Below are 27,304 nucleotides of genomic sequence, written 5' to 3'. Positions count from 1 at the left end.
TAGCAGCATACAACTTTAATATTTTCTAATTATTATTACCTGCGTCGTTTTATTCACGTCGCGGATTTAATATGAATTTATAGCTGCTTACGAATTCAACTGTCGTCGATTGTAACAGATTCAAATATCACAGGGGCATACAAGTTTATATCTTCTGTAGTTGTAAATTCACGATTGAAATTTACACGACGTTAATACCCCTTCGTAAATTCAATTTGTATTGTTGCACTCTGAAGTATCTCTTACCAACGTTTATTTCAGTATTCCCCACTGGGTTTTTACATTAACGTGAAATTTCGATATTGGTAAATTTAACAACCACCTTTCATATAGATTGATATCTTTTGTCCAATACGTTTTCATCAGTATGTTTTAAAATAATATTTCCAATAAAAATATTCGTGATCGGCGGGTTCGAAATTCTCGCTGTACAAAGCGAAATTAATCAATTAATTAATGGATATTAATTAATGGGTCGGTGTATATGCGAAACGTCGATTCTTGCTGATGAAATTTCGTGTACTTAAAATTTATCACGATGTTAAAAATATCTTATATTTCTAGAAATATAAATATCAAATCTCTAATCTCAATTTCATGAATAATGGAACATATGTGTATTGCATGAAACATCTTGAAATTTCATGTGCAACATTTAGAAATGTATAGAAATGTATGAAAATGATTAAAATGATTAAAATTCATGATTTACATATACATATATATTTTTTTCAAATTGATTATAAATTTTACCAATATAACTATGACAATTATGTATTTGTATCATAACGATGTTAATAAAATTTTTTAAATAATTTGTACGACACACCTAACATGCATAATATAAAATTCTTCTATACTAACAAGAATTCGAACACTGGTATATCGTATGTGATTGAGAATTGTGGTTTTACATTAATCGTATGACACGACATGATCGTTTTATTAATTAATTATTTACTATAATTATTATAATTATTCATTTTCGCGATATGGTTCATCAAATTTCAAAAATATTAATAATTATACAATAATTTAATTGAAGTGCAAATCGATGCTTTACGCAACATTGTCACGATAATGAATAAATTCTGATTGTATGTTTTGAACACTATACAGGACGACAGATAAAAATTGACCATTTGTATACTTTGTGTGTAATTAGTAGTATTTATTAACATTTTATTTATATTTATTCTTGTATATAATATTGATATTTATAGTATAATATAATATATATATAAATATTATTATTAATATAATATATATATATTATTAGTATTATATATGTATAATATAATATTATCATATATATATATCATATTAGTATTATATATATATGAGACAAGAGACGAACCTATAAATATCAATATTGTATTTAAGAATAAATACATATACATATAATGCAACATAAGTATTATATATAGTATATATACATAATATAATATATATTTAATAAATGTAAATATATATATAATACTTATATTGCATTATTATTTATATATTATAATATATTATTTTTAAAGATAAAAATAACAATACATTTCGCAATAGATAACAAACTTGTTATTTAATCACTAACAACACTAAGCAACTGATCCCCTTATAAAAACTAAAATATACTAATAGCTTATATATCCGAAAAATTTTTATTTACCATCTATGATCTTTAATCCATCAAATGACGAATTCAGCTGTTTCGTTTCACTTTTCTAAATAATCCGGTCGAATTTGATCTGCGCTGAAATCTTCGCTATTTATCAACGATTAAAATGACCCGGGTTTCAATGAATTTTTTATTTGGTCACGCGATTACGTTTTTTTTCATGGAGCAGGGAAATCAAACGCTCGGGCATTTATTTAGGTCATCGGGACGTGTGGCAATAACGCGATCCATCTCTCTATGAAAATGCGGGGCACCTATCGTATCGAGTACTCGCCTACACCATCGTTCAAAAGCCCTGAACGCCATCGCGATATTTTCAGAGAACACATATGCACGTGTATGTTTAAACTGCAAACGCGGATTCAGACATGAATTCATTTTAGTGTATTATTATTCAGTATATTAGTATATTGTATATTATAGTATTTAGTATATTAGTGTATTATGTATTAGAGTATTTAGTATAATAGTATATCATATATTATAGTATTTAGTATATTAGTGTATCATATATTAGTATATTGTATATTATAGTATTGTATATTATAGTATAATAGTATATTATATATTATAATATTTAGTATATTAGTATATTATATATTATGGTATTTAGTATATTAGTATATTATTTATTATAGTATTTAGTATATTAGTGTATTATATATTATAGTATTTAGAGTATTATTATTTAGTATGTTAGTATATCATATATTATAGTATTTAGCGTATTATTATTTAGTATGTTAGTATATCATATATTATAGTATTTAGTATGTTAGTATATCATATATTATAATATTTAGTATGTTATTATATTATATATTATAGTATTTAGTATATTAATATACTATACATTATAGTATTTAGTATGTTATTATATTATATATTATAGTATTTAGTATATTAGTATACTATATATTATAGTATTTAGTATATTATATTATATATTATAGTATATTATTATTTAGTATATTAATGTATTATATATTATAGTATTTAGTATATTATTATTTGTTATTTTATCATTCCAATCTTCGGACATTCGGCCAGACGTTTCTGGCGCTAATTTTGAAAATTTGTTTCTTAAAGTTTTACAGTTAGATATTAACAAGAGTTCCAGATTAATTAGAGTTTTCCAGAATATTCTGAGAAAGATCGTAACGACAGGACCCGTTGTTAGATTCAGTTTTATGAAATTCATTTATGTGCACTGTAATTTTCTTTCGTTCAGCTCTTTCGGAGTTCGCTATTTTAAAATTTGTGGACAACAACTTGTCGCGAAACTTGTCGACGTCGTAGAAATGAAAAACATTCCAAACAGCTGGGAAAATATTTTGACCAAACTCACACGTCGCGTGTCCCAATAGATCAATTCTACGCAAATAAAATTCGCGATCTGTATCATTTTGTATTTTCATGTACCAATATAAATATGTGTATGAGTAACATATTGTAAGAGTACATACATGCATAATGTATATGACATATGTAAGTAATAGTAAATGATGATAATAAATAAAATATTATATATATTGTAATATTGTAATATATATAATATATATTGTATATTATTGTAATATATATATATATAATATATATTGTATATTATTGTAATATATATATATATATATATATAATGTATATTGCATATTATTGTAATATTGTAATATATATATAATATATGTATATATTATATAATATATATAATATATATTGTATATTGTATAATATATATATTGTAACATATAATATAATATTATATACAATATTTATATTCTATATAAAATTGTAATGTACAATATAATATGTGTAAAAAGTATATTTTTATTTACATACTTTTTATAAATAATATACGTTACAATATTTCGACATACATATAATACTATTTTTCCTAAAGAACGTCAAATCGTATTGATCAGTGCACAAAGCCTGTCGGTCGATTTTCATATGAAAATCCTGTCGTGAATAGGAAATTGACGAATTTCTATCGGCAAGTGATAGAAGGTAGCTAATTTCAAAGTCTCTCTCTTTCTCTCTCTCTCTCTTTTTTCTCAGCTAGTTCCTACGACTGGTATGTATCACGCAATGTGAAAAATTGAAATGGAACGAGCCAGATTACGGTTGCTAGTTACGCGTGTGCTCGGAAATGAGCATTTCAAACGTGCGCTGCATCAACAGCCTGCTAAGCCGATGGAACGTGACTAAACTCAGTTTACGCGAATGACGCAATGAATCAACCTTTCTAAATTGTACATTTTATATTCAGTCTCGTAATTTCGCATATTTTTCTCGATGCGGACACACGGCCCGCGGCTGTCGTTTCCTTCGTATCTCGGCAATTTCGATGACCGCGACATAAGTGTGTTACAACTCGTGTTTATAGTGAACTAATAGTGAACTAGTTCAAGTTTTGTACAAATCTGTTGTTATTATTATTAATTTTTTCAGTCATTAACCTTTTATTACATATATATATTTTATTTTATTTTATTTTATTTATATTTTATATATTTTATTTTATTTTATTTATATTTTGTATATTTTATTTTATTTTATTTATATTTTGTATATTTTGTTTTATTTTATTTATATTTTATATATTTTGTTTTGTTTTATTTTATTTTATTTATATTTTATATATTTTATTATTTTATTTACATTTTTATTTATAGTATTTAAATACATGTAAAATACATACATTTATTGTATAATTAAATACAGAGGAATATTTTTCACTTCATATATACTTTTCAAATATATGTACATTTATTTATTTGAATATATATATTAGATATATGTACGTATGTCATTATTTTATTTCATATATATTTTTTCAATTTACCTATATTTATTTATTTAAATACATTTACAATTAATATGATACATTTATTTTACTGTTATAAAACACGTAGGAAAGTATAAGATTCTATTTCATACAAACACGCATTCTATATATAGATGAAAAGTACACAGAATGATATTTTTATTTCACACATGGTAGGTGTTTAAATTATAATTCGTATTCTAATACGCAGTATGCACTTTAACAGGAATTTTTTTTTTCCCAACAGTAATAAACTCTGATATGTACCAGCATGTTCGTAAGATAGCCAAGCGGTTTCAACAAAGCTGGTTTAAAACAAAATTTCGTATTTTCGACAATGATTTATTATCTACGTCCTTTCGCATGTTACATTGATTTATTACTTTTTAGAAGAGCTGTGATACAATTTTCAGCACAACGTGTGTACACAAGCTCTCAGAAAGTTCCTATGATACCTCAGTCAGGAAATAAATATCGAATTCTATTATTATTTAACCGGTTGCCACGCTGGCAACTGATTGCGGACCATAACGAGTGACCAAACCCAGTACACAATAATTCGTCGCTTTCTTTCTGTGAACTCGCCTGTACGATATCACTGGATTTTGAAATTATTGAGATGTAACAAACTTCTATCATTTATTTTGCCTGTTTTGTTTTACTTAAAAACTGAGAAAACATTACAATTTTTGGGGCAGAAAATTCTCGACGTGCGCGGCAAGAGGTTAAATGTTTCACGTGCACCTTTTTTTTATATACCTTAATGTTAACGACAATGAAAAACGATTTACCCGAGTGGCTCGCTTGTGCTCTCCGCTCTGTATTTTAACGAGAAATTCATTTTCCATTTGCTTCTCTCTTTTTTTTCTCCCCCCTCCCTTGCACTCGTGCTGTTTGTCGGCTCATTTGAATTTTCATGGGAAAGCAAAGCCAGGCCATGTTAAACGATAACGAGGTTGGCGCATAGGCGTGGAAAAAAGCCTGAAAAAAAAAAAAGAGGAAAAGGAAATCTCGGAAGATGCGTGAAGTGTTTAATGTGGCGTAGCCCGTCGAGAACGGTGGCTGGTCGTTTCTCTCGGTAAATTAAATTCAGTCACGCGCGAAGGGTTGATAACTACGAGTCCGTAAACTACTGGTCCCGAAATTAAATCGCAAGATTGCGTGTTGGGTGTTGGATCATGAATGAATCTTTTCGGCGCGGTGTTTGCTCGTGACGTTCGTATCAACGATCAGTATTGTTGTCTTTTTTTTTTTTCCTCTTTACGAGAGGCTGATGAAGAGAGAACACTCGAAAGACGATTTCCAACCTATTAGGAGTTGCATTAATTTTGCAATAGATTTGCATCATCAAATTTTCATGTGAATTAAATATCATTAGCATACGTTTGTGTTTGTGTAATTTGTACAAATTTTATAAATTTATCTTGTCGTGTTTCTTTTTTGTTTTTTCAAATGTTGGGTTCGAATTTGATATTAATATTTTTAAGGGTTACGTTTCAGGGATTCGTTTTATATTCTTTCTAATTTTCTAGAGTTCGATCTCCTTTAGAATTTCTATAATTTACTGAGACTGACGTATTTATGGTATTGTGTATCCTTTGGTCTTGAATTTCTCGAGACACAAGCTGTTCAATTTCATATTTACAATTTAATGATTAAAATAATATTGTAATATATTATATTATTATTGTATATATTATTTATTAATTATATTATTTTGATTTTTTAAATCATTGATATATGCTTTGATTGATCATTGATTGATTTGATTTTTTAAATTATATTATATATTATACATCTACTTGATTTTTTTAAATTAAAATGGAAGGAAAATTACAAGCAAGTCTGAGGTTCCATTTCTATTAAAATATATTTATGCATTTGTTAATAATTAACAAAGCCCACTAATCCTTGAAAAGAAAAAATAATACAAAATCGAGATACTTATTTAAAGCAGTTCTGAAGTAACTTCAACCATTCACGACTTTATTACATTATAAACTATTATAATTCAACAGTTACTTGTTATTTCAATTTATTTATTTTGAAACAAATTCCTTATTATTTATTTACAAAATTCTAACCTTGTATAAAATTCTAATAATTCGCAATTAATTTCTGTTAGAATTGCAATTACTTGCAAAATGTGTCGAATCGTTTATATTGTACATAGTTGATTAATTAATTAATTGGTGAATCATTATCAGCCAAACGAACCAAAATCAAATTAACTAAGGAGAGAGCATTCTCTTTATTTGAAGAAATTTTACTGAGTGTAGCTGAGATGTACTTTTAAACGAAATCATCGTATCAAAGAGCCAAGGCTACCCTCAGACAATTTGTTAATGTTATCGACGAGAGCATTAGTATAATATTAGATCAGTCCACAAGCAAAGTGCTCCACTTTGAATTCCCACAGCAAAATCGAACGATAATTACCAGAAAATTTGCAATTTCCTATTAAAACGATTGTAAATTATTCACAGCAATTAATTGGCGAGAAACTCTCTGTTCGAATAATGACGAATAGCGTATTATTGACTCTTGAGACCGTCGCGAATCCCTCCTCTAATTTTAAATTAATAACTGCGTTACATGTTCGTGTCATTGTTTGTCATTTATTGCAAATAAATCTTCAAACAATGCTAATTATGCAGGCGAGATTTTATTTCTATTATTGACCAACCAATTTGATATAAATTAAACATTGATCAAACTGGAAATTGGATATAAATTAGACTAGAATTCCATTTAAGGGTTAAATTACATGTTACTGAACGTATTACTAAATTACATTATTATTGAACGTATTATTAAATTGCGTGCCATTAAACGTTATTATTAAATTACATGCTATTAAATATATATATTATTAAATTATATGATCCTCATTGCTTGCACCTCATTTATGTTCGATGGAACAGTCAGAAAAAGATCGTGCGCATCGGGATGTTATTGTAAAGAAAATGGCTTCAATCTTCGAATCCATATCAGATTCAATCGCGAGAAAAATTTTCCAGTATTTTCACATGCTGTGACCATTTATTTTCGAGACAGAACGTTCCTATTTGCTATGTAACGTAAAAAACCAATATTAATTTATGAATATACAGATGTACTATTACTATATATACGAATATTAATTTATCAATATACTGTTACTATACGTACGAATATTAATTTATGAATATACAGATATATTGTTACTATAGGTACTAATATTAATTTATGAATATGCAAATATACTGTTACTATACGTACTAATATTAATTTATTAATATACAGATATATTATTACTGTACATACTAATATTAAATTATCAGTATACAGATATACTGTTACTATACGTACGAATATTAATTTATGAATATACAGATATACTGTTACTATAGGTACTAATATTAATTTATCAATTTACAGATATAGTATTACTATACGTACTAATATTAATTTATGAATATACAGATATACTATTACTATACGTACCAATATTAATTTATCAATTTACAGATATAGTATTACTATACGTATACAGATATACTATTACTATACGTACCAATATTAATTTATCAATATACAGATATACTATTACTATACGTACCAATATTAATTTATCAATATACAGATATACTATTACTATACGTACCAATATTAATTTATCAATATACAGATATACTATTACTATACGTACCAATATTAATTTATCAATATACAGATATACTATTACTATACGTACCAATATTAATTTACCAATATACAAATATACTATTACTATACGTACCAATATTAATTTATCAATATACAAATATACTATTACTATACGTACCAATATTATATTAATATATAAATATATTATTACTATACGTACCAATATTAATTTATCAGTATACAGAAAATTATTGAGACGACAAATTGAAACTGGAGTGAATTGAAACTCGACTAGATAAATATTGCATAATATCGTGTTGAACGATATTTCTCGTGTCACGTAGAAAGTAGTATTTGTTGGTAAAAAATTAAGATGTTTGAGAACATCTTATGTAACGCGTTGCCAACCAGTTTCAACCACTGGACTACGAAATACTGTTAAAACATTGATCACTATTCGTGTGCAGGTTCATTATGTCAGTCTGAAACTTCTGGAACTTCTGATCCAAAAGTATTTCCTGCTACTGTTTCATTAAATCTCTTATCTTCGTTTTTTGAAATATTTACGGAATTAAATAAAGTAAAGAAGAAAATATCAACGCTTTTGGCGTTGAATTATCAATAATTGTACATACTTTGTACATACTATGTATACAAATACATGAAATGCGTCTAAATATACGCATATTCGAAATTTGATAGAAGCGTGTAGACTTCTGTAATCGATTGCATTTGTACGGTGTTTATTTGATCTAACGTGCAGTTATTTCCAGAACAGTGAGTTATTTACAATGTAAAAATAAGCAGAAAAGAAAAGGAAAACCCACGGAACAAAGTTCCACGTTTCCTGAAAATCCCTTCGCTACCGAGGAAATTGAATTTTAATATTCATCGCCGGCACACGTGTAGCTAATTCTTCGTTAAACTCCAATGTTTGAACTCGTTTCTTTTTTAAACGAAACGAAAGATTTTTATTCGGCATTTATGGATAAAATGAAATGTGAAGAATAAACTGCTCCTTCATTTATAAAATCAAATCAGTTTTTTCTTGGAAGCATTTTCTGTCCCCTCCCTTCTAAATTTTAAAAATTAAATAATTAATAATTTAAAATTATAAATTATTACTGCCCTGTTCCTTCTTTTTAATATTGTTGTTTTAACGACGTACTTAACAATAACTTTTACTAACGACGTTATTTAACAATAAATTTTAAAGAAAGATTTTAATTTTATGTTTTTCTCTTATTTGTTTTTACGACGAATCATCTTGTACAAACATAACTTTCAATTTATGGCATTCTATGCACTATTATAGTGCACTATTTTTAGTTCCTTAGAGCCTTTCCTGAAAAATATCGGCTCTCCATTTTTAATATAATTTGAATTTACTACTTTTTTTTTTATAACGCTTGATTTTTATAAAATTAATACTTAAATGACTTTCTTAATAACGACACTTAATTTCTGTTAAAATAAAATAAATATTATTTTTATAATAAATTTATTTAAAAATTTTTATTACTGTATTTTATTTTTATAACAAATATTAATTCAATAATAAAAATAATTAATACTTTTATAAAATATGGTTGAAATTGAAAAATAATTAAAAAGTTAGGTGCAACGCGTGTCAACAATCAAAATTGCCTCATATCTATTTCGTATATTACCTGAAAGAAAAAAAAAAAAGGAATTGAACTGAAATAAAAAAGGAAATATGTTCTGTGACAAAAAATGTCGTTTGTGCAAAAAAGATCTTAAAACAGATTTTCCATTTATGTTATTCTTATACTTGCGTCTAATTTTCATCTAAATTTTCAATTATTTTCCAGTAAACCATATTTCATAAAAACAATTTTATTTATTTTTATTTCATTGAAACAATATTTATTATAAAAATATAAAAATAAAATTAAATAATAAAAGTTTAAAAATAAATTTATTACAAAATATACGTGTACCCGCGAACTATAATTATTTCCATTTTTGCAAAAATACGGCAATGTTTATTCAAATGTAGAAATATGTCGAACCATACATCATAAAATATATATTTATTTAAAGATAGAAGATACACCGTTTCGTTTGTCGTTCGTTGCACACTTTTGCAAATTTGCAAATGGAGATTCGTCGTTTCGAAAATATTTACTGTAAGTAAAGAGTAATTCCTGTTCCTTTTTATCGCGTGAAACTACATTTCACATAGTGAAATAAAAGAAGAAAAAAGAAGGAAATGAAAATTAATTTTAACACCGGACCGAGCCGTACACAATAATTCGTCTCTCTCTTTTTCTTTCGAACTCGTCTGTATGATATCACTGGATAGACAGTTACTGAGAAGTAATAAATTTATTCTGCCTGGATTATACTTAAATATACTTAAAACTGCGGAAACGTTGCAAAAATTCTCGACGTGCGTGGCACGTCATTCGAGCGCAATAGGTTAACGACTGATTGCGGACCATAACGAGTGACCAAACCGTGTACAACAATTCGTCACTTTCTTTTTAAACTCGTCGGTACGATATCACGATTATTGAGGTAGAAATTATCGAGAAGTAATAAATTTATTATTCGTTCTGCCCGGATTGTACTTAAATGTATTTTATGGATAGGATATTTCAAAGAGGTTAACAAACGTCGCGTCTAACAGTATTTTTGAACGGTGAGCCGGGAAGTTCGAAAGATACTACCTGAGTCAATATTAAATCTGTAGTCATACGAGCATTGAAATAACCGACATCGTGCACGATGAACGTACAAATGCAGCGTACAAATTGTCGCACGAGCCAGGAATGTCCATCAAATGTTACGCCCTGCATCGCCATGATGAATGCTGTAATATCCATTGTGACATGATGGAACGTACATCGAGAGAGAGAGTTTCGTGATTTTTCACCTGCCAGAACGAACGAAAGAACTATAGACTATAGATCGAAAATTAATTTCCGTCTATATGAACTTGTCAGGGAACAAATAATTTATAACAAGAGTTCTCGTTAAAGAGATTCTCTCTTTTATTTGTGATTTTTCATACAATAGGAGTTCAGCGAAAATTCAAGAAATTCTAATATTTTATTACTTAATTTATTATTATATTTTATTATTTAATTATTACATTTTATTATTTAACTTATTATTATATTTTATTATTTAATTATTATTTATTATTAACATTTTATTATTTAACTAAAACTCAACCCTAGATTTTTGTTATTACTTTGCACTGCTCAAAGTTAAATAAAAATGGTGAGAAAGAAAATCATACAAGTTTCAAGAGATTTAGACACAAGGAAGATTTTTTTCAGTGGCATTCAAATTTTTGCAATTTTCTGGAACAAAAGTTAGCTTAGTGGTAGCTTGATATAGAAACGTCTTTGACTACTCTAAAATGAGACAAAATTGGATTATTATACTTTTTTTACTAATATATTTTTACTAATATTAGTAATTTCTTCTTTCTTTTTTCTAGGAAGTTATGACAGTTCAAAATATAGATAATTTTTCATCTAGAGTGCGAATTACTTTCGTCCACCATTACAATAAATATTATATTTCGTATTTATCGTACTATCAAATTTTATCAGTGTGACAAAATTCATGATAGTCGTACCTCCTATTGTTAATAAATTCCATATATAAATCTACAAAATATTTTAAAATCACGTGAAAGTACTTTTATACTAAATTTTCGTTCGCGAACCACTGCGTGTTCTTAACATTGACACATAACTCTCATAGAGCGAACAATTAATCATAGTAATCTTGGGAGTGAAAGGACCCATGCATCACCGTGCAAAAACAAGGTTTTTACAGTAAAGCACGATTTATTTGAACGTCACAGAATTCAATAGTTCTTCCAGTAGGAAATTCACCAATTTTCTGAGACAGCTTATTCTGTTATATATCATGGAAATTCGCGTTCGAGTTGACTAGAATTTATTTAAGCTGTCGACTCCGCAACGAAAAATCTAACGCGATGTGTCTGCCCGAGGAGTTCGAATTTTGTATGTATGAAACTTTCTAGTACACCGAATCTATCTTCTCGCGTTCAGACTCAGACTCAGAAATCGGTAGTATAAATTTTTGGTATATTAAAATTTGTCTCTTGGCGCTTATATTTAATTTATCTGTTCGTAACCTAACTGGAAATTATTTTTTATCTTTAACTCGCAGCAATATTATGCAACGCTATGAAATTTTAAATAAACACACAAATAAAAGATAAACATTCTATATAGATTAAATATTAAATATTTTATATAAACATTCTACATATAGGAATTTAAATATTTAAATATATAAATATTCTATATTAGATTAGTTTTATTATAATAAATATTTTAGATTTATTATAGATTAAATATTCTATATATAACTAAAATATATAATTAAAAATTTAAATATTTAAATATTCTGTATTACATTAGTTTTATTATTATAAATATTTATTATAATAAATATTCTAAGTTAGATTCATTCTAGATTAAATATTCTGTACATAGAAATTTAAATATTTAAATATATAATTATTCTACATTAGATTAGTTTTCTTATTATAAATATTTATTATAATAAATATTCTATATATAACTGAAAATTTATATATATAATTATAATTTAAAAATTTATATACATAATTATATATATAATTAAAAATTTAAATATTTAAATATTTAAATATATAAATATTCTATATTATATTAGTTTTATTATTATAAGTATTTATTATAATAATTACAATAATTCTATATTAGATTTATTCTGGATTAGATATTCTATATATAGAAATTCAAATATTTAATTATATAAATATTCTATATTAGATTTGTTCCAGATTAAATATTAAATATTCTACATAAATATTCTATATATAGAAATTTAGGCATTTAAATATATAAATATTTAAATTCCTATAACAGTCTTGCAGAAACTAAATATTTGGCACGGTACACAAAACATGTCACTTCGAGGCTGATTCAACAAGTGTCCGAATCGAACGTATTCCATTTGATATCACGCTCGCAATCAGCAAATATCCACTCGCAGTCCGACAAATGTTATAAATTTGGGAGGGGAAAAGAAAGAAAAGGATAAATTCACGAGTGACAATTTAGCGAACATTCATTTGCAACTTGAACGCTCCAATATTTGTATGAGCTTATCATTTCTTTCTTATCTTCTTTTCTTTTTCCGTTTTTTTTTCTTCTTCTTTTTTCTTCTCATCGCGAACGATGCGCTGGATTGAGCAATATTTCTCCCAGTTTGCATTCAAAGAGATAATACAGAGATTTCATATGTTTCATTAGTGCCGACTTTCGAAACTTTCCGGCTAGTTCTTCGATAATTAGCAGCCTGTTATAATTCAATTCAATTTAATATAAACCACGGGTGGAATTGTTATCGGTTTGCTGCCGTTCGTGAATCAATTTACACACCTACAGGTAAATACACGAACAGTTTTGCGTGGATAATTAATTGTTCTTGAAGATTTTCTTTTTAACTCGTTTCTCGTTCGCGTTGTTACGAACGTTATTGTCTTTATTGCTAGTTATCGTTTTATTGTCTTTATTATCATTAGTTTTAGCGATTGTTTTTCATTTCTTATTATCGCGTTATCAAGCATATCTTTCATTCCTTTCAGCTTCTTGTCCAACAATTGTTTTCCGTTTTTTATTACTTTTATGCTGTTAAACGTCTCTCGTTTCTCACACAAATGTCATTATTCATATTCTTTCATATGTTTGCAGAATTATTCATTTGTTTTCATATTAGAAGCTTTAGATGTATAATTTTAATTTTATTTTAGTTTTAAATAATTTTAAATATAATTAATATATTAAATATATTATAATATAATTAAATATAATATATTAAAAAATATATTATATATTAAATTTATTAAAAAATATAATATATATTAAATATATCATATATATAATATTGTATATTAATTATCTATTAATATTACATAATATTATATATATATATATATATATATATATATATACATGTTAAGTGTGTTAATGAAATCAAATTGATTAAAAATATCCAATATTTCACATATCACTCTGTCGCTATTTTAAATAACATCAATGAAACGACGCACGCAATTAAGCGGTGAAATAAAGCAGAACCATCAATTATGTAAATGATAATTAAAGGGTGTACTCTATAATTACTCACACTAATATTACCATTGATATTCGTGACTCTTCTACTGTTCTGTATACCAATAATATTCGTGCAACAATCGCACAATTAAATCAATCAATTATTACTTGTTGACTTTGTGGTAAATTTAAAAATTGCTGAAATTAATTATCAAAGACATGAATGATATGGAAATATTCAAATACGAAATAAAATGAATGATATAAAAATATGTGCGACGTTAAAAACTCGAAGGTCGAGTACTCGTTATGATTGAACTAGGGATCTTAAATTGAATTCATAGTGCGGAGGATATAGCATAATTTGGAAATTGGAATTTTTGTTTGAAAATTGTTTTACGCATCAAATATTATTACTTTGGACATTTTATATGTTTTTTCGCGCAGCTTGTGCAATGCTTGCTTTTGTGCAATTTTCAATAAAATAAAAGTTTCTCCATGAAAATCCTCGCTAAGGTATTTATAAAACAATGCTTTTCACATGGAGCAAATCTTTCAAATTTTCTTCCATTTACTTATTTGTGTAGAATACAATGGATAATATAATATACAAATATATATGTAATCTTCTATGTCAAATATATATTTACACAATTTATATAGTATGTACTATTCTATGTCAAATATATATTTACACAAAATCTGTAATCATTATGACCAAGCTTGCTTTTGTCAATAAAACATAAAAAAAAAAAAAATAAAAAGAAATAATTTAAAGATTAAGAAGATGGAAAAGATTAGGGATCAAAAAAATTTAGAGATTAAGATTAAAAATTTAGAGTTTGAGAGATGGACAAAGTTATTCGGACAAAGTCATCCTGTATATATATCACCCTGCGTCTGTCTTACTGTTGGTAGAAAGATAAACACCAAATATGGTGGAAATTCTTCAGTCAGCAAGTTCCGATCTCGAGAGCGTGCGAGTAAACAATAAGTTTTATTTGTAGACCTTTGTTATTACCTCTATCTGTAACTTTGGCAAAGTTCGCGAGTAATACACTATGTGTATTACAGTTCCTTGTCGAATTAGGGAGATCTGCGATGCGCATGATGTAACGTGTATACGTCTCCATATCATAGAACAGGAAAGATGTTCCCGAGGCATTTCAACGTCTGACGATAAGTGGACTCGTACTACTTCCTTCTACTTTCAACGCCACGTGATATGCGTCACTATCACTTGCATTTTATCTCGCCATCGCGCGAGCAGCGAGAAATTCTTCCTCTCAAATTTATTCGACGTTACCACACGTGTACCAGGTGTGCAATTTTTAATTCATTCTTTAGTCGAAACAATCTCGTTCTGGGGCATCACGCGATCATTTTTAAAAACATGGAATTCCAACGGAGATTTACGCGAGACAGAGACTTCAAAGTTGACTTTCACCCTTTGAAAAATATTCACCCATGGTGGAAAAATTATCAATTTACGAGAGAGATATTTTTAACTTTAATTTTGCGAAAAATCTACGAACGAAAGGCAAGGACGATGTAATAGCAGACGATGTATGCTGCTCTTGTGCGTTTTTGTATGGTGAATATTTTACAGAATCGAGGTCAATCCTGAAATAACGATTTCTCTTTAAAATAATGAATATTTCGACGTAAGCAGCTTAACGCTCAAATTTCGTGGGAAATAACGAGCTACATTTGTTGATGCATTGAAAATTGTATCTATGTGAAATTTTTTACATTGTTTCAATTATTTTTTTCGTTGCTTTACATTGTCGAGTCTGTTTTTGATTCTTGTGATTGTGAAATTAAATTTCAAGGATTTTTCGTCTGATATAAATATAATATATTAAATATTAAATATTGTGTGTATAATGTATATAAATATTATATATAATATTATACATTATGTATATATAATAATAATATAATATATAATATGTATTGTAATATATATAATATAATATAATAATAATATATTTAATATTTATACATTGTTATACATTAATAAATACTATATATTTACATATATATATATAGTATTTATAAATGTATAACAATGTATAAATATTAAATATATTATTATTATTATTTTATATATATTACATATTTTATACATTGTATATATATTTAATATTTAATATATTATGTTTATATCAGACGAAAAATTTATATATATATATATATATATATATATATATATATATATATATATCAGACGATTTATATATATACAATGTCTATTGAAAGAAATTTAAATATCTTTAATAAATAATAATAAACTGTTGCTCGATCCTTAATGGATTAAGACGTTTTAAACTTATGATTTAGATTTTTCTAATAATTTTCAATTAGCAGTAATTTTTATATCGTCAGGTATATCGATCGATAAAGAAGGAACTTCGAGTTTCGTAGCATCGTGATAATAATGTGCTCGCAGCGTCAATAATAAATGAAAGGGATAAACGTTCGGTTTCGAATGAGAGACCCTGTATTTCAATTTCCAAATTGAAAATTGAACGAACCGCGAACAAGCCGGAGTAACTTCTTAAGCTTAAAAGGAATTAATTATAAGTAATTGAATTATTCATAATTCGTGAGTAATTACCATTTTTATACCCTTCGTCCACAGACTATATTACCTGTGTCCTCTCTCTATTGATCTATAAATCTGCGCGGATAGTTCAATCATGGCCGTGCGCGCCAGCGTCTTCATCGAAGCAGGTCAAAGAAGCACGGACGATCTTTTCAATTTGCTCTCGTTAAACTGCACGTGCTAATTTCGAAATTCTAATCGAACGCGCGCGCCCGCGGACGGAACGCTTTTTAACCCTTGGCGCTGGCGAATCGATTGCGGACCGTAACGAGTGACCGAACCGTGCACAGTAATTCGTCGCTCTCTTTCTGTTTCGAGCGCGTCGGTACGAGTAACACCGAATGGAAATTATTAAGATATCATTTGTTTTGCCTAGGTTATATACTTAAATATAGAACTTAGAATATACTTAAATATACTTAAATATAGAACTTAAAACTGAGGAAATACTGCAATTTGTTTTGGAAAATGATCATGACGATTCATTTCAACTTGAGCAGCGCGAATGTGAACGATTAATTAGTTCAATATGATTATTAGAAACGAAAATGAAATTCGTGCCTGAATTATTACATGATGCAGTGATTGTTTATTAAAACAGGGGAGTGTGTATGTTTAATTAAACGTTAAAGTTGACAGAAAAACGAAAGGCAGAAGCGTTGACAAAAAAATGTACGAAGGGACTTGATGAGACATTTTCGCCGTTATGAATATTCATTGCGCGAATTCGTACAATGGAACGCGAAATTCATGTCGAAATTATACCAAATTTTATTCGCGTTAATTACGTTCTTCAGCATGAATCGTCGTTCAATGGTATAGCCGTCTGGCTGTCAGCTATTTTGAATATCATAACAAAAAACGAATATATATTTCAACGATTTCTTGACTTTTCGTTTTCATTTAACCAATTGCGCTGGCAACTGACTGCGGACCATAACGAGTGGCCGTAACCGTAACACAAATAATTCGTCGTCTCTCTTTTTCTTTCGAGCTCGTCCGTACGATATCACTGGATGGAAATTATTAAAACTTATCAATTGTTTTGCCTGGGTTATATTTAAATATAACCTGAAAACTGAGAAAATGTTGCAATTTTGGGGCAAAAAATTCTCGACGTGCGTGGCACGTCATTCCAACGCAAGAGTAATTAAAACATGTAAATAAAATAATTAAAGTATACGCTGAAACTTGCTCGTGAATGTAATTAAAATCGTGTGACACGTGGGTGGATAATTAAAACATTGTTGAATTAAACATTATAATATGTAGCTTGTTATTGGTGTTATTTCAATAAGCAGAGTTTTACTTTTGAGTCCATTGTTTCTATCGCGGATACTCGTATTACAGAGCTCGTACGGATTAATTCAATCCTTTTCACATTCGACGTGGCGTGTATACTTACACGGAATATCATGTTTCAGAAATTATCAGTAAACAATAAACGTGTCCGTATTCGCAAAACTGGGTTGACTGAAATGACTCTGTCATTAATGATTGACAAGTGCGAAATTTTCTCGAAAGGTCAACACGTTCCCAGAACGAAAACTGAACATGTGCCGATAAATAAAATAAAATAATGAGAATGAAGACAAATAAATATACTTGCAAGTGTTTGTGCAAAATTGTTTCGACCTTCACGAGTAAAACTGAAGAAAATATATAGTTATGTATAATAATAATATATAGTTATATATGAAATTTGATAAAATTTTATTTGTGGGAAATATAGGAGATAATATAAATAACATGTGCAAAAATATAGGAAATTATGTATTATGCTACATTATTATATTAATAGTATATAATATTAACAAATTAAACATACATATATATTTATAATATAATATATAATAACATACGTATGACATTATTTTATAAATAAATTCATATCCATAAGCATAAATTCATATCCAAAGTGTCAGTTTATTAGCATCTGTCGTTGCATATTATCTGTTTGTGTCATAAGTCAATGAACGTTTCTTTAAAAGATATTTTATAAAAAAAAGAAAAATTCAATACATATATCTCTACATTAATTCTTAACTCTTCAAATTATTTAATAATTATCCACGATAAAATTTCTCGAAATATTAAATCAGTTTTATTAATATAACAGTCCAATAATCCAATGCAAAACTGTTTGGTACCATTTAATTTTTACTGTTTCATAAAACAAATCTGAGACCTATGCTACGTAACAGCCATAAAAATTGCTCTGTAAAATTAAATCATCGACATATTACTGTTAATATACTATTAATATAATAATGTAATATTAAAATTGAACAGTCCTTTTTTTGATGCTGAACAGTTATTGCTTAACGTTCGACACGTTATCGATAAATCAATATGTTGAATTAATGCTTCCGTTGTCAATAAATTTCCGGTGGCCTTAAATTTGACGGATCTTAGGATAATTATTGTATCGATTGCGGCTCGCAGTTATTACATCGATAATTGGTTATGTACAAATATGATGTGCTTACGTGTGTTTGTATGATAAAATTGTGATAAATAATAATAAGTAAATTTGCTTAATTTAGCTTCTGATATACAGTATAATAATATTGTACGTGTAGTATATACATGTTCTTGTAATTCTAATTAATATTCAAATATCTCACTTTTGTGAGTCACTTTCACTTTTTAAATATGTTATAACATACGTATATAATGGATTTTATTTTATATTATATATTTGTTATATTTATTATATTTTATATTATATAATACATTATGATTTAAATACATATATGTAGGTATGTACACATGTTTTACATATTACATATTACAGATGTTTTTACATTTTATTTTGCATCATTTTACATTTTTATATTATTATATATTACATATATATACGTGATATACGTGTTATATTAAATATTACATACATATTTGTATGTAATGCTTTAGATATTTTAAAATTTTCATCAACAAATGCAACCTACTTTATTCTAACTTTATTCTAATATTGTTACAAATGAATAATTACGTTTGGACATTCTACAATATTTTCATACATTACATGCGTCGTTACACATTTTTGTCAATTATCGATCGTAATGCTCATCATCCTGAAGGAGTAACGATTAAATTGAAAGATGCTAAAAAAACTCCTGGATAATCTCTGCCGAATCTATCGAAGTTAATTTTCATAACTCTCGAGATATCTTGAGTTAGTTGCAGATTTACTGCGAGACGTTTACCTGTTTGCTCTATTTCCTGGCAAAAAATTTTCCCGGCATGGTCTGGCAGAGTAATTTGCATACAGAGCGAATTTTCCTCGCACTTCCTACGTGTTTTTTTTTTTTTTTTATTAAATTGGTTAATAAATACACCGCGAACGTATAATAATTTTCACATTGTGAATTAATTTCTTGGCATCAGATGTTCCAGAAAAAAAAAATTGTATTACATTTGAAGAGTATACAGGTCGAATAATGTGTAAAATAATAATAATTATAATAATAAATTTTTTATTATTATTATTATTATTATAATAAATTATTATTTCAATAATAATTTATAATAATAAACTATAGTAATTTTAATATTATAATAATAATATTTTAAAGTATAATGGGAAAGAATTGAGTTCTGGAAAATTAAGTTAAATTAATTAAATTAATTAACAATTAAATTCAGCCAATTGCAAAGATGATGGAAAAAATTAAGATTATTCTACATAACTTAAACCTAAACTTTACATAACCTGACCTTACATAACCTTACATAACTTTATTTAGTTAGCCTAATCAGGAGGTTATTCTACTTGCAGAAACATGTAAAAAATGTGGGATTAAATTCTGTTGCAGTATGCTTCGTTTTTAAAAAAATCGAATTTGAAAAGCTACCAAGGAACTTAAAGTCTATTTTCATGGAAATGAAGCTTTAAGTGAAGAAATGTTGCTTTTTATCTATTTTCACCCACGTAAAGTACTCTCTTGTTAATTGTTCATTTCTGAGCGAGTGTTCGTTTCTCACGTCAAAGAATTTTATTCCGTTCTTTTCTTTCTTATTTCTCATGTCAGTGTTTTGACACATTTATGCGATTTACACGACAAAAACGGGAATTTATAGAAAATGGTAAAAGCGATTGTAAAACCTAGAAAGACATCAAGACGTTATCTAGCAGGGATTTGCAGTAAGCACAATCCCTATGGAACCTCTGACAAAAAAGAATTTTAAATTAATAACAGTTAAATAAAAATATAAATATAGAAATATACATATATAATGTATACATGAAATACAAATATAGCAATATAATATTTAAATAAAAATATAAATATAGAAATATACATATATAATATATACATAAAATATAAATATAGCAATATAATATTTAAATAAAAATATAAATATAGAAATATACATATATAATATATAGATAAAATATAAATATAGCAATATAATATTTAAATAAAAATATAAATAGAAATATAGAAATATACATACATAATATATACATAAAATATAAATATAGAAATATACATACATAATATATACATAAAATATAAATATAATAATATAATATTTAAATAAAAATTTAAATATAGTAATTAAATAAAAACATAGTATAAACATAGTATAATCATACATAGTATGATGTAGATAGTATAATAAAAATAAATATAAATATAGTAATTAAATAAAAAACATGTAGTATAAAATATTTAAAAATATCTTAAATTTTGGCTGTATGCTCGAGTTTCGAAGAGCAAATGCCTAGAAGCGGGCCAATTATGCTCGTTCAATTAACGGGTACGCGAGGTTCAAAAACGTCGACGATCGCTGCTCGACGATAACAATTATTAATTCGATTCTCGCCGCGAGAAGTGGAGACGAACGCGAAATTTCATTAATATCTACGCGTGGCGAAGTAAAGTCAATGTTTAGAGAGATTCAATGATGTTAACAAAGAGGGATGGAAACAGTTGCTCGCGGTCGTTCGATCTTGAAATTAGGCGACACGCGCGTTTCACGTTTGTTCTTAACGAACCTTTGTATAAAGGTTCAATTTTCACTTATGCTTCTCACATGTTGCGAATAAAGATAAGTAATAAACAATATAAATAATAAAAGGGAAATACAAAGCTTCTAGATTGTGATTGGCCACAAACTAAAATTTCTGCCTTTATGGCCATTGTGTTTCTATCGCGAAATTTCAGATTCATTATTTTGTTGGCGAGCAAAATGGTAGCAGAAGCGTGTTTTATTTGAAACAAGATATCCGTTACAAACGTTAAATGAAACAGGGGCAATCCAGTTTAATAAACACGGCCCGTATCTGAAGTTTCGTAATTCTCTACGTAGACGCGCAAGAGGAATAAATTCACTCGACTTCGGCCGAAATTAGCAGACTCGGAATGACGAACATTTAATTGGCTTTAATTGTCTGTATTTTCGTATTTTCGGAAATACACTGAAAACCACTTTTCATTAATTTCTCTATTAATTAAAATAATTTGTTTTTCATTTTTTATTTCGCTCGTCGAAAGAAAAATGGCACAAGCGATATTTTATTTTCGAGAGAAAATGGCACAAGCAGTACTATATATCTTGTAACTGCTTTTAAAACTAATTTATTAATTTCTTAATTTTTTTTTACGTAAAAATTAATATTCAGTTTCTAGTGAATGAACGACTTACAAAATAATAATATATTTTAAAGGCAATCTCTTCGTCAATTCCTTAGTTTTATTGCACAAATAGAAAGTTAATATTCAGTTTTTAAATAATAAACGATTTATTACGAAACGAAAAATTAACGAGGTAATGATATATTTTAGAAGCAATTTCTCTATTAATTTTTAAACTTTCAAACTTTCTTCATAAGTTGATGAATTTGTTGAACAACAAAATTGGTTTTACCGTCGAGTACCGTCTTGACGTGCGTCTTCGTGCAACTAATGGTGTCCACATAGAGGTGTATTAAATGAAGCAGAAAAAAATCTTAAATATATACGTCTCGTTTTCTAATAATTTCTACTTGTCTGTCTTTTCATTTGTCTTTGTAATAAATTTTTGAAATTGTAAAGGGACTTTGTGGACACCCTGTATTATTATCCAGTGCGGAAAATACAAATAGACATCAACACAAGTCTCTCCCTGACTAGGAAGAGTGCTAAAGAAGCAGTCTTAAAATTAACACACTTTCCAGGACAGTCTTTATAACAAATTGTAAGACTTAGCTCCACGCAAGTGACTGATGCGATTAAAAATTAAAAAGAGAGAAAGCGAAATTTAGAAAAAAATTTGCTCATAGAGGAAGAAAATCAGAATATTCCACGTGAAAATATTTCCTTGGAAAAAAAGGAAGTGTTGAGAGTGAAAAATTGTATTGCAGAATTATAACACTTCGTACGAAACGCCTTTTGTGAGAATAGTAATTGTTAACTGATAAAGCTGCAGCATTTTCCGGCGAGCATCGTGGAGCGCGTCCTCCGTTTCCGGTCTGTCTATCTGCGAATAATTTCACGCCTGTTGCCCCGTGAAATATTTTCCTATTCCCCGTTCCTTTCTTCTACTTTCGCTGTCGTCAGCCGGCGCGTAATTAAAGTTTTCTGGCGGAAACTTTCTGGTGGGCGAGGATTCTTCCAGGGATTTTTGCGGGAATTTTATTCGAAGCAAAGGGACAAGGAAATAACATATTTGAAATAGATACAGGGTGGTAACACTGAAAGACTGAATGATACGAAACAGAAATAACATTTACAAATACACGTTCTTTTAATTTTTTATTATTTCATTTGGAAATATAATTGATATAATAATAATAATAATATATTATATTATATTATATTATATTATATTATATTATATTATATTATATTATATTATATTATATTATATTATATTATATTATAATTAATTAATTTATAATCTACAAATAGAAGAAAATGAAAAAGATTGAAAGTGAACAAGTTATGACTTTTTCAAACCATTCAGTTATTCAGTGGCCACCTAGTATTTGAAATAATGAATCATTCCTTCTGTCAATTTGTTACTTCCGTTTGGATGATAGCTTGATCCCGGGTTATCAAGTCAGATAAATCATTTGCAAATAATCTATTACATTATTTGTGTTAACAGTTAATCCACTGGAATGAAACAAATAATCTTGGTAGGAAATTATTAAAGATCATTGTTGAATTGTTAACACCAATGTGATAAGCGTTAATATGTTAAAAAATAATAAGTATATTAAATAAAATATAAAGTGTATATGAGAATTACTAACTATGACAAGATGAATATTAATATATTAAAAAAGTGAAATTATTGTGCACGAATCATAGTTGAATTAATAATACAATTCTTCTTCTTTTCAGAAATGCGATGTTAGAAGAATTTATGAAATAATTCATGAAATATTAATTATCGTTTACGTGATAGAATTATTTACAGAACGAAGAATTATTATAAAATTATTTACAGAACGAAATTAAAGTTAGAAAAATAAAGTTAAATGAAACATCGAGTCAAATGTTAATAGAAATAATCGATAATAGAAATAAAACATCGAGTCGAATAATAATAGAAATAATAAATAATTGAAGTATAATAAGAATAGAAATAATAATTGAAATATAATAATAATAGAAATAATTGAAAATGATTGAAATATAATAATAATAGAAATAATAAATAATTGAGATATAACAATAATAGAAATAATAAATAATTGAGATACAATAATAATAGAAATAGAAAATTGAATTAAATAAAACATGGAGTTAAATAATATTAATTAAAAATAAAATAATGATAGAAATAATCATTTCTCAAATATTTTATTCAATAACGAGAGAAAAAGAGAAAGAGAGAGAGAGATTTATTGTGTGTATATGATTATGTGTACATCATTGCCATGTATAGTTGTCATAAATCGACCAGAGTGTCTAACTTACAAATCGAGAGTATATCACGTTATCTATTCATAATACGTTAAAACGAGAAAGCCAGAATAACACCAAAGCTAATATACCTTGTCTATGGACTTTGAGAATTGAACGAATACAAAGTCTAAGTCTGTGCACCCTTCAGCATCACAGTTATAGTCATCTTGTTCGTCGTGGTTCATTGTTCACTAGTCTCCAAAACGGTGCAGTCGAGTATCGACATTGTCAACAAGGGAATTCTGATTCGAAAAACAGGTCAGTGAAAATGATAATGGTTGTTGAACAATAACGAAACTCGATTCAATAACGAAGATGCAAGTTATCAGCAATGTTTGCAAGCATTTATCATTTTAACGCAACTTCGAAATAGTTGATTTTACAGAATGTAATGTATAAATGGAAGAAAATGGGCGAATCGACGTGGAAAATGAAGGAAATGTAAAGGACATTACTTTTCGTAGTCATTTATAGTTGGTAACAATAATTACACGTTCTGTTACAGAATTTTTCTTCTTGGAAAAAGAATTATCGATTAACTGTGGAATTCAAACCTGACTGTTAATATTTTATGAGTTATTTTGAACTTTTCTATTGATATACTTCTGAAAAGAAATTAATTCGACTATGATTGTGATACGTAATAATTTTACTTTCTCAATGTGTTAATATTTATTTTACAGTAGTCAATAATTTTTATATATATTTTTTAATATATCAACATTTGTTATACTGCAGTTAATAATTCAACGGTGAGTTTTATCTAACTATACGCGATTTTATTGAATTTTATCGAGTTTTATTGAATCAATTATTTTTTCAATGTATCTTTCAGTTATTTCTTAATATATATATTTTTTTTTATACCACAAGTAACAATTTAATCACGATTTTTATACATGCATTTGGTTTCACTGAATCAGTTATTTGTTTAATGCATAAACACTTATTATATCATAGGCAATAATTCAAATATGAATATTCATATTCGTTTATAATAATTATTATTGAACTAATTAATCGTATTACAAGTAATAAATTTCATTTATTTAAATGCACGTTTGCGTTGCTCAAGAGTAATCATTAAACGAAGTTAAAATGAATCAATAACTACGATTTATTTTCAATAATGCAAATTGCAATATTTCCTCAGGTTTTCAAGTGTATCGGGCAAAGTAAATAATAAATTTATTACTTCTCGATCATTTCTATCCAGTGATATACCGACGAGTTCCAAAGAGAGAGCGACGGATTGTTGTATACGGTCACTCGTTATGGTCCGCAATCGGTTGCCAGCGCAAGCGGTTAACCGTAACCTTTGCTCTGCGATTTTCTTTTCAGTTTCCAGGAGTGAGCATTGCTCATTGCAAAACGTATTGAAAACACTATACCGTGTCATAATTTTTAATTATTTGATCATTTAATTTTACACTGTGCATAATTTTTTTATTTATCAACGTTCAGTTCAATTGAATTCAAAGTCTGGCTTGAAATTCCGTAGGTTTGCAAAATTTAATATTTAATCAATACTTCTTCGCCAATTATAAATTGTGGGGGAGGGGAGGGGGAAGAGAAAAGAAACACAATGATAGAAAGAACGAGATAGAAGGAAATAGAGATCGGAGCGAGCGATGGAGTCCGTGTAGGCGGCGAACCAGCGTAATTGGAAGGAGGCAACCCTAAATTACCGAGGCACAGATTAAACCCCCGGCCGGTGTTAATGAACCCGCCGATGACGACACCGTAACGATCGCCGACGTCTATATCGGCACATCGACCCAGATTCATTCACCGTTTGAACTTGACCTTCTCGTTTGTTGCTCCCGCACGTCACGCCGTTGCTATAAATAAGATATCAAAGGCAGCGACAACTGTATGTTACAGAAATAGCGAACGAAAAGAAAAGGAAAGTGAGACAAATTACAGTGGATAAAAAAAATATATATATATGTATATTCTTTAATTGCAAATAACCATTACATTTTTTAATTCTAAAGCCAAACCGTTGAATGAAATTTCGTACCACGGCAGCATTAAGAAAAAAAGGTTCTCCCGTTTTCGAAATTTTGGAAAAATTTCGTCGATTCGTAAGAGATTTTTATCGAAAAATACACTACGCGCGTACAACTTAATCCAACAGATAGTTGGTTATTTATTTTTCAAGTGATCGCACGATACGATCGGAATGCGATATCAGTCGATCAAAATGTCAGTGAAAATCGTGGCTAGTATCGAGCGAAAGTTGGTCGAAAAAAAAAAAAAAATAGAAGTGGAATGTTCGTTTTTTTTTTTTTTTCTTCATCTCTGTACGTGATATTTACGAATTTTGCAAAACGTTAATCTTCTGACTTTCTAATCTTCAGTCAATTTTTACTCACTTTCGATTTATTTTATTTTATCAAGTTTTATATTGTCATATTCAGTAATTTATTTTTCATATTAAGTAAGTTATTAAATTGATTTAATTGAATCCATTGCTTTGAAAATTTTTATTGTATTCGATCTTTTCATGAAAGCTGGAAACTTTTGATAAAGAACACT

At 27.6% G+C, this 27,304-nt stretch overlaps 1 protein-coding gene across 2 annotated transcripts in view; it reads left to right on the top strand.

Annotated features, from left to right (window-relative positions):
• LOC122537575 (diuretic hormone 44) overlaps positions 1-27,304 on the top strand; it is a 68,594-nt gene that overhangs the window by 31,891 nt on the left and 9,399 nt on the right. The window contains exon 1 of one of the 2 annotated variants that reach the window (XM_043670836.1): positions 13,462-13,582. The exons of the other annotated variant lie outside the window; for it this stretch is intronic. The gene's annotated coding sequence lies outside the window, so the exon portion shown is untranslated. Of the gene's footprint in view, positions 1-13,461; positions 13,583-27,304 lie in introns of those variants that run through there. 2 annotated transcript variants of the gene reach the window in all.

The sequence above is a fragment of the Frieseomelitta varia genome, unplaced genomic scaffold, assembly GCF_011392965.1.
Source record: "Frieseomelitta varia isolate USP_RPSP 00005682 unplaced genomic scaffold, Fvar_1.2 scaffold_916, whole genome shotgun sequence".
NCBI classification, from domain to species: domain Eukaryota; kingdom Metazoa; phylum Arthropoda; class Insecta; order Hymenoptera; family Apidae; genus Frieseomelitta; species Frieseomelitta varia.
Note: the sequence above shows the minus strand (reverse complement) of the source record. Positions and strands in the feature narration are given on the sequence as shown.